Here is a 10906-nt window from a genome sequence, read left to right as displayed (position 1 = left end):
GATTACTGCTTACAAAATCAGCGAGGCAGTTGTGGCAAATTGTCACACAGTTTAATCTATTAAAGCTGTGATAGTAGTAGTTGTGCCATTAAAGACAGTTGGCTTGGTGAATGACTACGAAGTGTTTTTTTTATATATCTTGCGGAGTGTTAGTGAACACACGCAATATATATGTTTGGTGATTTGAAGTTAAGGTTGTGGTTAATTTAATTTTAAGTTTTGTTAGGTGTTGGTTTTTTGGTTGGTTTATTTGAATGGTATTAAGTTTTTTTCAGTGTTCAAGTTTATAATTAGTGTTAAGTGATTATTTTGGTTGTGGATGGTTTGTGATAAGTATTCTAATTTTAATAAATATAGTTTTAAGGTTATGGTTGTTTTTGGGTCCTTTTTGTTCAAGAGTCCAGTTTATGATAAAGTAAGGGGAAAGTATGTGCTGAGGAGACAATTGTCGGTGCTACTATACCGTGAGGTCTACCGCCAAATGTCGCCTACCCAGGCGGAGGGTGAGGTCTACCACGCGACAAGCTTGGACCTCCTGCAACTAAATGCCATGGGGTACCAGCATTTTACAGTGAACCACCAGCAATATTATGGGGATCCAGCGACAGCAGCACAGACACAGGCAATTGAGCGATCGTGGTTGAACGCTAAAACGATGATTCTGAAGAGATTAATGCAAGGTGTTTGTCGTCAGCTGTTCCAGTCTCATCTTTATTTTTACTGGAAGGTGATGAGAAAAAATTCCAATGATCTATTTGTCTTTCTTAGAAGATGTACGAAGTGTGTACTGCTAGGATAAATGTATGGAAATATATGACATGTTTATTTTTACCTTTATTCCTTTTTTTAATGTAATTAGAAATCCAATTATCTATTTAAGTCATTTCTAAGATATGTTTAAATTAAGTCTTTATTGCTTAAACAAATGTATGAAATGTGTTTTATCTATGAGGGACGAATAATTTAGCAGTAGACCGATAACATGTTTATTTTTACCTTTATTCTTTTTTTAATGTAATTAGAAATCCAATTATCTATTTAAGTCATTTCTAAGATATGTTTAAATTAAGTGTTTATTGTTTTGTATCGCTAGAATAAATATGGAAATATATGATAACATGTTAATTTTTACCATTATTATTTTTTTTATTGTAATTAAAATTCCAATTATCATTTTGAAACATTTCTAAAATGTTTAAATTGGGTGTTTATTGCTTAAACAAATGTATGAAATGTGTCTTATCTAATTCAGCGGTAGACCTCACGCTATAGTGCTTACGGGAGGTAGACCTCACGCTATAGTGTGGTAGACCTCACGCTATAGCGTGGTAGACCTCACGCTATAGTAGCACCCAATTGTCAGTAAGTAAGATTCAAGGGTGTGGGGGTTGTTTTTGCAACATCCCGCCACATTATTTTGGCGCCCGAACAGGGACAGCCGAGGTGGGATTGAAGCTGGACCCTTTGACAAAGGACTGATAGGATTAGGAATTAGATTTAAGGCTGAAGAACAGGTTGATGAAAAATGGAAGAACAATTAAGGGTTTTGAAGGAGGAATTGCGGCTGAGTAAGGAGCGTGAGGAGAGGTTGCTTGTAGAGAATGAGAGGTTGAACTGGGAGAATGAGGCGATGCAGAAAGAGCTTAGGGAGTTGAAGGGAACTGTAGACAGATTGGAAGAATATGTTGAGATGAGGATGAAAGACAATTAGGAACGAATGGAGAACCGATTGGAAGCTATGATGGGGCAAGTCATGGGGATGATGAAAACTATAATGGGTGAAGGTGCAGTCGGAGGAGTGTCCTCAGCTTCGGGTAATGGGTTGATAGTGGATGAGGAGGCTAAGGTTAGTGATAATGGGAAAGGAAGTGATAGTGATAGTAATAGTAATAGTGATAGTAAGATTGAAGATAAGGGAATAAGGCATAGTAAGGATGAACAGAAATGTGATAGGAATCATGAGAAGAAAGGTAAAAGTGATGTGAAGAAAGGGAAGAAAAAGTATCAGGCTGATAGAAAGGACGATCGTGAATGGGTGAAAGTGGCGAGTAAGAAAAGGGCTAGGAAGAGTATGATCAAGGATAGGAATATGACTGTGGAATTAGATTCCTTATATTCTAGCGAGGAAGTAGGAAACAAGAAGGAAGGTAGCAGTGATGATAGCAGTGAGAATGAACGTGATGTGTGTAAGACTGTGTTTATGAGAGAGGTACCTCGGTGTGAAAGGTTCAATGAGCATAGTAGTAGGGATGTATAAGAGTTTTTCAAGGAGTATGAGAGGTATTGTCAGGATAAGTATGGTGATAGTAAAAGAGTTTGGGCTAGGGAGTTAGGAGAATATTTGACTGGGTATTTGTTGACGATGTATGGAATGATAATGAGTGTAGGGGACGTTGATTATGAAAGTGTGAAAAAGAGAATAATTGAGCAGGTAAAACGTATGAAAGGGAGTGTTAAGTATAAGCGTAAGAATGATTTTGATGAAGCACGGATGAATGCAGGAGAAGCGATATCGATGTATGTATGTAGGTTGGAAACTCTAGCTAGGAAGAAGTATGGGGATGAAGGTATAAATGAGAATAAGGAGTCAATGAAGAAGTTTTTGGCTACTGTACCCGAGAATGTTGCTGAGTTTGTTAATTTGAAACGGAAGGAGAAAATGAGGTGGACGAAAGAAAGATTGACTTGGGATGATATTTTAGAGATAGTTGAGGATTACGAGTTGGATAGATGTATGAAAGAAAGTAAATCTGTGAGTGTAAGAACTGGAATGGAGGAAAGTGTGCCAGAATTTATTAGTTTTAGAGATGCTGTTATGAGAAGACCGATGAGGGTAGAAATTGTCATTATCAGTTTAAAAGATTAAGTTTTGGCCTTGCTAATGCGCCTGCTGCCCTCCAGAGGGCGATGAATGTAGTTTTGGCTGGGTTTGATAGACATAAGGTGACTGTTTTTATTGATATTTTGATTGCTAGTGAGACTGTTGAGGAACACATGCAGTTGCTTGGGGCAGTACTAGAATGGTTGATAGAAGTTGGTGTGAAAGTTAAGCTTGAAAAGTGTACATGGTTGGCCGGGGAGGTGGAATTTCTTGGGCATGTGGTGAGTGAATCGGGTATAAGGAAGAGTGAAAAGTTTGTGAGTAAGGTGATAGAGTTTCCACGTGCTCATACAGTGCGTGAGTTGAGAGGTTTCCTTGGGTTGATTGAATTTGGTCGGAAGTTTGTCAGAGATTGTTCGGGAATAGGGAAGCCTTTGAATGAGGTGACAGGGAAGAGAAATAGTACGAGACTTAAATGGGATGAACATATGATTGAAGCGTTTGAAAAGTTGAAAGAAGAGGGTGCGAGAGACGTCACTTTGGCCTTTCACAACTATAGTGAGCATGCGAGTATGCTAGAGTTATATACGGATGCTAGTGGGACTAGCATGGGTGGTTGCTTGGTTCAATTGCAAAGAATAAGTGGAGATGAACAGTTGAAAGTGATAGCGTATGTAAGTAAAGCATTTAATAAGGCTGAGCGAAAGTATTCAACGATTGAAAGGGAGTTGGCTGCGATACGGTTTTGCGTGAAAGCGTTAAAGGTATTTTTGTATCGTATGAAATTTATTGTGCGTACTGACCATCAGCCCCTAGTGTACATGATTAGGAAAGGGTCTGTGAATGCTCGAGTTGTGAGGACAATAGAGAATTTGAATGAATTTGACTTTAAGCTAGAATATGTACCTGGGAGTAAAAACGTGATAGCAGATGCGATGTCAAGATTGCATGGTAAGATAGAAGAGAGTAGGGAGAATGATAGTAATTTTGAAAGGTTGCCGGAAGATTTAGTGGTGGTAAAAAGTTTTGAAGGGGATGACATGGTGTATAAATGTATTTTGTGTGGGATAAATACGTTTAAATTGAAGGGTTTGAATAGGGATATACCTGCTAGTATAGATGAGCTTAGAATGAGTGTTAGGAATGAGGTATCGAAAGAAATGGCATATATGGAGGAGGATAGCATGCTTGAGGGTGAATTGTTATCAAAAGTATTGTTGGTAGTAAGTATGTTGTATGGTGTTACTGTTTATTTGTATTTTGGGTGGAATAGTCCAATGCAGTACCGAGCAAATAAAGAGACTGAAAGGGAGTATTTATTGAGGATACTATAATATATGGATGCTTAGGTAGGAAGTTCTATTAACAATAATAATTACCTGGAACAGAGATGAATAATCGTTAGTAATTATTTCTCAGCTGATCCCATCTTCGTCGATGTGTGCTTGATGGATAATAATACGTTGGTATTATTAAAATACGTTTAATGTATAAAAGACTACATTATGAACTTCACTTTGTGACAGCTGACTCTCAAGTGTATATGGAGCGTCTTACACAAATCTCATAAACCAAAACATTGCTAAACTAAAGAGCATCGCTCTGAAAAGACTTAAATCCTACTCCAGTACAAATCATAAAGAATTACATCTTATCTGAGGTAATCAACAAATGTTTGAATCCTAATACCAAAACAAATCATTACTCTTATGATCAAAGCCTAACATGTCTTATTCATGCAATATGATGCAATGTTGCGCAATACCTGAAACACTTGAAATAATATAGTACATTACAATAATACATAACAGTCTCCTCCCCCTTAACTTGACATTGTAAAAACCTTCATAGATCTAATCTCTCAGGGGGCTTTCCTCTGTTAATCCTATTAGGAAGCACTTTAACCTCATCTTGTACTGGTACATGAATTGGTTCTGAATCTACATTGGATGTTGAACCATCTTGGTTAATACTTGACTCATTTGATCTAACTACTTCTTTAAGTTTCTCATCTCTAACATTCACATGCTCTACTGTCTTTCTGTTTAACGGCTGTAATTGATCAACATGACGTTTTACAACATTATCACCAACACGAACATCATAATGTAAATTTCCTATCTCTCTTACAATCTCTCCTGGTACCCACTTCTCTGGAGTGTTGTACGATCTTACCATGACATCAGACAAAGGCAAAAAATGTCTTACATTAGGAAGCTTTGCTACTTGTTTATACCCTTTATCTTCTAAATCACTTCGTAAACTTGGATACAACAAATCTAACTTACACCTTATCCTCCTTCCCATCAACAAATTTGAGGGTGCCACGCCTGTTGTGCTGTGCGGCGTTGTTCTATAAGACAATAAAAATTTTGACACATGCAAAAATATATTACTCGAATTTGCTTTTCTACACTTCATATTGTGTTTAAACGTTTGGACAAATCTTTCAGCCTCTCCATTAGTGGATGGATGATATGTAGCTGAAAATGTATGCTTAATACCATTGACATTACAAAATTCTTTAAACTCTTGTGAGGTAAATTGTGGACCATTATCTGTAACAATTCTTTCTGGAATACCATGCGTTGAAAAAATTTGCATTAACTCTTTTATTGTGGCGTAAGACGTTGTCGTCTTCATTGGGATAATTTCTGGCCACTTACTGTAAGCATCTACTACTATCAAAAACAAATAATTCAAAAAAGGACCTGCAAAATCTATATGCACTCTTTGCCATGGATACCTGGGTAACTCCCACGGGTGCATTCTAGCAAATTGAGGATTGTTTTGTTGCATAACACAATTCATACAATTCTTTATATAACATTCCACATCTTTATCTACACCTGGCCACCATACAAAAGTTCTCGCAATTGACTTTGATCGTACAATACCTTGGTGATCAGCATGTATTTCAGACAAAACCTTATTTCTCAGTGAATTAGGAATAACTACCCTAGAACCTCTCATCAGTATTCCTTGTGTCACACTCAGTTCATACCATATATCCTTATACGGTTTACAATTTTCCTCCTTTCCACATAAGTCCCTACCTGTCATTAAACTCTCCAAAACCTTACTAAGTACTGGGTCTTGCTTGGTACTGTGTGCTACATCTTTCGCAGTTATTGGTACCTTACATACTGAAATTAATAAAACACTGTCATCATACTCTTCTGGAGCTTTGTCTACGGGTAATCTGGATAAAGCATCTGCATTACCCATATTTGATGTTGGACGGTATTCTATATCATAGTGGTACGCTGCTAACGTAACTGCCCAACGTTGTAGTCTTGCAGCTACCAACGTAGGTAAACTTGCTTTTGGACCCAATATTGCTAATAAAGGTTTATGATCTGTAACAAGTGTGAACTTTTTCCTACCATAAAGATACATATGGAATTTTTTAACTCCATAAACTAATGCTAAACCTTCCTTTTCTATTTGAGAGTAATTCCTTTCTGTCTTGTTCAATACTCTAGAAGTGAATGCAATTGGTTTTTCTGTTCCATCTGGCATTACATGAGATAATACTGCACCTAAACCTATGTTTGATGCATCACATATTAATTTAACTGGTAAATCCATTTGATAATGTACTAAGAATGTAGGTGATGTTATTTCCTGCTTGATTCTTTCAAAAGATTCCTGACACTCTTTTGTCCACTTCCATTCTACACCCTTATTCAACAGATTATACAATGGATGTGCAATTGTAGACAAATTCTGAATGAAATTCCCATAAAATGTTACTAAACCTAGAAATGATTGTAATTCCTTAACATTTTCTGGCACTTTTGTTGATTGTACAGCTTTAATCTTCTCTTTAGTTTTGTGAATACCCTTGCCATTTATTACAAAACCTAAGTATTCCACTGAATCAACTTCTAAAATACATTTGTTCTTATTTACTCTAATATTATGTTCCTTCAACTTCAGAACTGTTCGCAATCTTTCTCTATGTTCTCTTGTGTCTTTACCCGCAATTAAAATATCATCTATAAAAATGAATACTCCTTGCATTCCTGAAAAAATCTTATCCATAGTTTGTTGCCATATAGCTGGACTACTTGCAACTCCATAAGGTAATCTCTTTGGCCTAAACAAACCTAAGGATGTATTTACTGTACATAATTCTTGTGAAGTTTCATCCATGGGAAGCTGTTGAAATGCTTGTCTTAAATCTAATTTAGAAAAAACACTGCATCCTGACATAGTTGCAAACATGTCTTTCGGATTTGGTAAGGGATGTTGAGGTACTTGCAGTTGTGGATTTAACGTTACTTTGTAATCTCCACATAACCTAACCTGTCCACTTTCCTTCACAATAGGAACTAATGGTGTAGCCCAATCTGAATATGTGACCTTTTCCCAAGAACCTTCACTTTCTAGTCTCCTGATTTCTGTTTCAACTGCACTTTTCAATGCATACGGTACTGGTCTCGGAGCAAAAAATCTAGGAGAACTGTCAGGTTTCAAAACTAAAATTGCCTTTGCGTTCTTTACTGTACCTATTTTATCTTCAAATATGTCTTGAAACTCTGATATGATATCATCCATAGACATTTCATTTTTGTTTTCATCTTGTCTACCTGCAACCTTCAAAATACTAGGCCAATCTAACTTCAAATACTGTAGCCAATCTAAACCTAGCAAAGTTTTTCCATTACCTTTTACTGCTGTTAATGGCATTCTCTCTAATTTCTGTTCTTTGTACTGTACTTTTACGTTCGAAGCACCTATTACCTGAATATCAAAACCATTATAACTTTTCAAAACTCTATTTGTACCTTCTAACAACAAATTAGGAATGCTTTTAGCCATTTTCTCAGACATAATTGATACATCGGCTGCTGTGTCAACTTGCATCAAAATTGGTTTACCATTTATGATTACTTCTACAATGATATGTTTCTTTGCACCTTTGTTGACTGAGTTTATGTGAAACGCAAAATCAGTTTCTGAACTAACCTGATTATCATGAACATTTTCCTCATTATTCTCTTGACCCATAGTATCAACTGTAGCATTTATTTTCTTTGCGTACTGTTTAGGAAATCTACAAGCAGTTGCAAAATGACCCAACTTTCTGAAATTCTGGCATGTCTGTCCAGTAGCAGTGCATTTCTTTGCTTCGTATGCAAGATGATCAGTTTTACCACACCTAAAACACTTGGGTTTTTCCTGTTGTTTCTGTGTATAACCCTGATTCTGATATTTATGAACATTAGTGTTACGCACCTTTCTATGACTAGGCTTTGTCATATTCCTTCTCTGATTCTCATTAGTTTTCCACTTAGAACCTACTGTATTAATTTTAGAATTTTCCATTCTATTGCTTGTAGAACTACCTATTATGTGACTTTGCCTATTGGATGTTTCTAAAGCTCTGCCTGTTATCAATACCTTTTCTAATGTTAAATCTTTATCTTGCAATAATTTATTTTTTAGCTCTTCTGATGTGCAATGTGCAATTACTTGATCTATGATAACATTCTCTAACTCTAGAAATTCACATGAAACGGCTAAATTCTTTAGTCTAGTCACAAATGCATCTAAACTTTCATTTTCTTTCTGATAAGCTTGCGCTGAAAACTAGTATCTTTCAAAAAAATTATTGACTTGAGGAGCAAAATATGTGGTAAGAGCCTTAATTGCAGCTTCACTTGTGTCATCTGTAGGCTGCAAAGTCTTAAACACTTCCCGAACTTCCCTACCTGCTGTATGAAGTAATAATGCCTTCTTTTGTGCATCCTTTATGTTCCCTAATGCTTCTAAATAAATAATAAATTCCTCACACCACTGTTGCCATCGTGTTGCAACAGAATTAGGCTCAGCAGTGACGCTAAAAGCTTGAGGTGGTTCAATATTAAAAGGCATTTTGTTTGCTTACCTTAATAACTGTGGTAGGTTAAGCTACTTTTTGCAGTCACAAGTATACTTCCTACCTACCCAATTTAAATTTCACCCTTTTGTGTATTTGATGAAATTCCTAGTCTGCTGCTGGTAAAATCTTCATTGGGCGATTTTACTCTTGTTTTCCGATGTACAAAGACATTCTCTTGTGCTGGCCGTCTTTGTGCATAGGCTCCAATGCTTCTCCCTGCTTGCTTCTCCCTGCTTGTCCGTCGTCCTCAAACGTCGCCAAATATAATATATGGATGCTTAGGTAGGAAGTTCTATTAACCATAATAATTACCTGGAACAGAGATGAATAATCGTTAGTAATTATTTCTCAGCTGATCCCATCTTCGTCGATGTGTGCTTGATGGATAATAATACGTTGGTATTATTAAAATACGTTTAATGTATAAAAGACTACATTATGAACTTCACTTTGTGACAGCTGACTCTCAAGTGTATATGGAGCGTCTTACACAAATCTCATAAACCAAAACATTGCTAAACAAAAGAGCATCGCTCTGAAAAGACTTAAATCCTACTCCAGTACAAATCATAAAGAATCACATCTTATCTGAGGTAATCAACAAATGTTTGAATCCTAATACCAAAACAAATCATTACTCTTATGATCAAAGCATAACATGTCTTATTCATGCAATATGATGCAATGTTGCGTAATACCTGAAACACTTGAAATAATATAGTACATTACAATAATACATAACAGTTACAATGTAATGAAAGATGTTGCAAGTTGTTGAGTGAGAAGGAGGATTGTCCGAGAGATTTGAATCCGAGTGGTATGAGCATGGAAGATAGCGAAGATGACCATGGGTGTGATAAGGATGACCCTATTGATAGGAGAGTAAACATTTGTATGCATGGTGTAAAAGGAAGAATGATGTCATTAGTGAATATGTCTGTTATCAAGGAAATAGAGCGGTACAATTGGGAAGTGAAACGGCAATGTACGAGTGTGAGAATTCATGGGATAGGTAAAGGAAGTTTGCTAGTTTGGGAAGAAGTGCGTTTGAAAGTATAACTGGGTAGTATGGAGGTGGAACATAATTTTATTGTAATGAGAGAGAATGAGAGGCCTAGTTGTTTTTTGATAGGAATTGACTTTTTAAGATTGCATGATTTATCAGTTGATATTGGTAGTGGTTTGCTTCTGAAGAATAGATGTGAAGTAGTTGTGATAGAAGATAATAGTGTATTTATGGCGAATTTTGTTGGCATGGTTGATATTACGAGGAGTGAGGATGATCTACTGACTAAAGAGGAGGTGGAAGAAATGCAAGATGAATGTGTGAAAATTAAAAGGTTACGTGAATGTATGTTGAATAGTATTGAGGTAGAAGAATAGCCGTCTGATTTAGAGGTGTATAAGAAAGTTAGTAAGAGACTTATTGTGTGTAAGAATATTGTTTATTTTCTACATAAAGGAGTGGATGAAGATATATATGTTCCTGCGTTTCCAATGCATGCAGCCGTAAGTATGTGTATGTTAGTGCATCACAGATATGGGCATATGGGTAAGAATAAATTATGGGAATGCATGCGTGAGAGATTGTTTACACCTGGGTTGAGTCAGATATGTAAGGATGTAGCCACTACGTGTGAAGATTGCCAGAAAATGAAGTATCAGAGAGTGCATGCTAATCCGCCTGTTTTGAGATTACGTATGAAAGAACAATTTGAGATGTTTGTGATTGATTGTGTTTCGTTGCCTGTGACTGCGAGAAGACATGTGGGAATGATTGTTATGGTTGATCACATGAGTAAATTTACCTATACAATACCTATCAAGGTTGAACGGAGTGAGACTGTTGCAAGAATGGTTGGTCAAGTGATGTTGCTGATGTGTGTGTAAGCCTATGAGAATGTTAAGTGATAATGGCCCTGAGTTTCTTGGATGGGAGTTTGAGCAGATGTTAAGAGAATGGGGTATTGAACATGTGTATTCGACTCCTTATATGCCAAGTGCGAATGGACTGTAAGAACATTAACTGAAATTTTGGGAATGATGAGTACATGTGATAATGATTTGGATTTGTATGTTGGTAGAGCGTTATGGGCTTACAATGCAACAGTGCATAAGAGTACGGGTATGTCTCCATGTAAGTTTGTGTTAAATTTTGAAAAGATAATAAGACCGAGGTTGGGTGTGTCGGAGGA

This window comes from Palaemon carinicauda, chromosome 4, assembly GCF_036898095.1.
Source record: "Palaemon carinicauda isolate YSFRI2023 chromosome 4, ASM3689809v2, whole genome shotgun sequence".
NCBI classification, from domain to species: domain Eukaryota; kingdom Metazoa; phylum Arthropoda; class Malacostraca; order Decapoda; family Palaemonidae; genus Palaemon; species Palaemon carinicauda.
The sequence above is the reverse complement of the archived record's forward strand: the minus strand, read 5'-3'. Positions refer to the sequence as shown.